The 4,191-nt window shown below is 41.7% G+C and overlaps 1 non-coding gene across 1 annotated transcript; it reads left to right on the forward strand.

Moving 5' to 3' along the window:
- The first annotated feature begins 356 nt into the window (after positions 1 to 356).
- Trnah-gug (transfer RNA histidin (anticodon GUG)) lies at positions 357 to 428 on the forward strand. Its single transcript has one exon. It is a non-coding gene; the product is annotated as a tRNA-His (tRNA).
- Positions 429 to 4,191: the final 3,763 nt, after the last annotated feature.

The raw sequence follows: 4,191 nt of genomic DNA on the forward strand, positions 1-4,191 counted from the left end.
CCAGTCGTCTTTTATATTCGTAAAAAACTTTTATTTTGCCATTATCGGCTTCGTATCGCTTAGCGAGTCATCATTATCAGGTGGTTCACAGTTCTTAATGGTTGTAGCATTGCAGAGGTCGATATGTGGCTGTGGCAAGAAACGCTTACAGTTATTCGAAGTTGTATAAGAAGCTATATAAGAAGGAAGTTAGTGAAGGAACTCTTCCAAACTCGATTTCGCTGCCTCGCTCTGCTGCTCGACAGAGCGGCTTGAGAAAGCGTGCCGACTGCCAGTGACGTCAGCAAGTAGGCCACATTCCTCGTCTCGCGGTCACCGCCGGGACGGCTGCTCTTCCCTGGCATTGCTGACCGTCAGCCGTGATAGTCTAGTGGTTAGGACATTGCGTTGTGGCCGCAAGAACCCAGGTTCGAATCCTGGTCACGGCAAATGGGGTGATTTTTTTTTTATTTCACAAAAATCTTTGTTGATCTTCCTCTAATACGGATTCTTGAATATGACAGTGATTTATCTTCTTAATACCGAAACTTTTATCTAAATCAACGGAATAAGAGCAGCAATTTAATGCATTATTTAATCGCAAACAGCACATAAAATGGAGTCCCTCGAAGGTGTTCGAAGCAATAAATTTGTTTATATGGGAGCACACGTAACGTTGGGAAAAGGCTTATTATTATTATTATTATTATTATATCTACAATCCATTGTAAAACTTGTCTAATAATTTCGAACTTGTTTTTACCAGAGCGTCATAAAATTTTCCTAGTGTGTACGGTAAGATTGCTATGGAAGGACCGCCTCCATCTATGGGCCGGCTCGATTTCTCTGTGGATATTTACAATAGGTGCGTTCTTGCGATCGCTGAGTGTAGCCCGTGTTGCCAAAGACTCTACATCTTAGTTGTGAGCTGTTCCACGAAGGCACAAAGCAACAGCGACTGGTGAGCCGTGATTGGAAAGTACAAGCAATTCCCACGATTTGTTTTAGTCCTAATAAAGAGTACCTGCTGTGGACAGAGACTAAGTGTTGTTAAACGATGCGGACGCAAGTTGCCTTAAACGAGTCACCTCGAATTTTTTCTCATCATAGCCCTAAGTGGGCCACAATGAACAAAATTTAAGTAATAATTCTCCTTGTATGTTTTCTAATAATTAGAGTTTTGTTAATCAGTAGGTTTTTTTCCTTTATTCCGTTTCAGATGTCAGTAGAAAACTCAAACCAAAAACATATGAAATGTATTGACACTTACATAGATGTGTGTATTACAGTGTGCTTATAATTAAACTTTCGCCCCCATGAAAAACGAGTGATCGTAAGACAGTGAAACTTTGTGTGAACATTTGCAAGGCAATGAGGAAGAGAAATAACGAATAAACCGTTGAATAAAACAAAATGTTAATTTCCACGTGAGCGGGTAACATTTGTTGATCGCGTATCACGCTAACGTTCCACGTTACAAACGTCGCTCAATGTGGCGACTGCCTGCATCACAATTATTGTTCGCAGCACTTTTCTAATGGTACACCATCGAACGTTCAGTTGTCGAGACACCGTCCGTGTACTGTTTGAAGATCACACATTGTGTCCAGCATTCTCAACCATGGCAACAGTGACTTCTTCAACAATTTGTGTCGCAATTGAACGTCGACATCTAACAGGAGCCATTCCCAAATAGCCAGACAATTCGAACTTCCCAATTATGTTCTTCGAGAGCCCGTGTCGAAGGAGCACCTCTTCATATTACCTTAATCCGTCAATACTCGCAAAGAGCAGTAGCACCAATGTTGTTGTTTTGATATAAGAGCTTTACGTGTAAAGCCCTGCGAACCTCACCCAAACCCATGTTGACTGACCGCAATTGTATTGAATATGGATGCTTTTGTGTGTGTGTGTGTGTGTGTGTGTGTGTGTGTGTGTGTGTGTGTGTGTGTGAATTCCTAAGGTACCAAACTGCTTAGGTCATCGGTCCCTAGAGGTAATGGTAGTGGAAAAAATGCACAGAACTGCCGCAACGAGCCACACGTACCAAGAGTTTTATGACATATTTCGGGAGAGCAACTGATCTCGGCAGACACAAGAACAAACAAAATACGAGATGAGCGCCACAAAAGATTATGAAGGATCGATATTCAAGAGCCTAGTAAAAATTTTAGAGAACATTATCGAGAAAAATCAGTTTCTGGACGAACCATGCATGCATGGGGAGATAATCAGGGACTACTAAACGAAACTGCTGCCTCACTACCAACAGGTATTAGCAAGAACAAGCAATGAGGTTATCAATACTTTCCGAAATACGCTCCACAAACTGGAGTTTGCGTTTAATGTGTGGCACAGCTGCGGAGGGAATCATAAACACAAACGACACTTTGGCAGACTTTGGCATCATGGAAAGCATGAAAATTACAGTAGAAATGGACATTCAGGAAATATGTACCATTCGTCGAATATATCAGGAGTAATGATTTTAGAAACAATCATGGACCAGATAATGGAGACTGAAATGGAAGAAAGTGAAATAATCACGGTCTTCGAAATTGGGAGATGTTCCAACCAAAAAAATTACAAAGAAGGACCACAAAGCGGTGGATTGCACAATTCAGGAAAATATTCAACATGTAGAATCTGTCAGAGCTGACGAAGGAGGTGGTGAAGTGAACCAAGACAGGGCTGAGATCGTGGAAATCCGAAAGCCAGACCGACAACCCCATCAGTGCAGACTTATCCCTGCTAGGCTTCGACGTTCAGAAGGCAGGACGTAAGCACAAATAAGACTTACATCATCAGTCAGATCCAGTCTCATCAATGTTATTCAGTATGATGAAATTTTAGAAGACTTATTTGATGAAAAGGAACCTAGTACGACAAGAGACATCCATCCACTAATAGATGTCGTGGAAATATTCGAAATTTTGGATACTGGAAGCAAAATTTTGGCGGTAGCAGAAACAGCGTTCAACAGGTGTAAGAAGAAACATACTTGGCCTGAGATGTCATTAAGAAAAATTACGATTAATGGCTCAGTCACCGGAGAAATCGCTGATGTACACAGACAAGTGAGATTTGGATTAAAATGTCAAGAACACATGTTAATAGTAAACTCCTTGGTAGTTCAAAAATTGGCAGCTGATCTTATAATAGGGGTTGACCTACTGAGTGACTACAGTGCCTTAGTAGCCTTGGGAAGACGTGTAGCTACCATGCAAAGAGAACAAAAGATGCAACTTACATTTGAGGATCAAGTAATTTGGGCGCAGATACTGGAGAGCTGTTTGTGAGTGTATGTAGACCATGAATATAGGCAAAATGAGAATGAAGATGGTGATGATTCAAGAAATAAATAAGAGGAAGGAGGAGGTAGTCAAGAAGAGTGTGGGAATACCATGTGGGACAAAAGGTTCTGGTCAAGTATTTCAGTCTGTCCAATAATCAGGAGAAACTGTGCCACAAGCTCTTTTCTGTGTATAATGGACCGTTGTATATACACAGGACTGCACATACAAATGCATATGAATTGAAAACTATAAAATCCAAAAAGTTGATCGGTGAGCGTAAATCTGCCAAATCAAACCCTTGATTGAATAAAAATTCCAGATAGCGAAAGCGAGAACGGAACTGTGGACCGGGAATAGAAAACCTAGTAGTATAATCAGTGCACGCTATACAAGAAGAACTACTCATAAAACATCAGCAGCCATCACAGAAAAGGGAATCCATCACTGCATGGTGGAAGTAATGGTGATAATCACAAATACAAACAGTGTACATTACAGAGGAAGTGGTCAGTCACGAAATGCATTATACGTCTGGAATATGACAGTGTTGGATGGGTGTTGTGGGGTATGAAGCACTGGGACCCTTCCTCTTGTGGAGCATAAATTTTTCTGGGGTCATTAATATTTTCTATGGCTCTGAGCACTATGGGACTTAACATCTATGGTCAGCAGTCCCCTAGAACTTAGAACTACTTAAACCAAACTAACCTAAGGACAGCACACAACACCCAGCCATCACGAGGCAGAGAAAATCCCTGACCCCGCCGGGAATCGACCCCGGGAACCCGGGCGTGGGAAGCGAGAACGCTACGGCACGATCACGAGATGCGGGCAATATTTTCTAGTTGTCAGTTTATTGCTGTGGCAATTGTGCTCTTGTTTATCCAGTTACTACAGTCCCGTGTCATAGACAATG

Source organism: Schistocerca gregaria, chromosome 2, assembly GCF_023897955.1.
Source record: "Schistocerca gregaria isolate iqSchGreg1 chromosome 2, iqSchGreg1.2, whole genome shotgun sequence".
Lineage (NCBI taxonomy): Eukaryota > Metazoa > Arthropoda > Insecta > Orthoptera > Acrididae > Schistocerca > Schistocerca gregaria.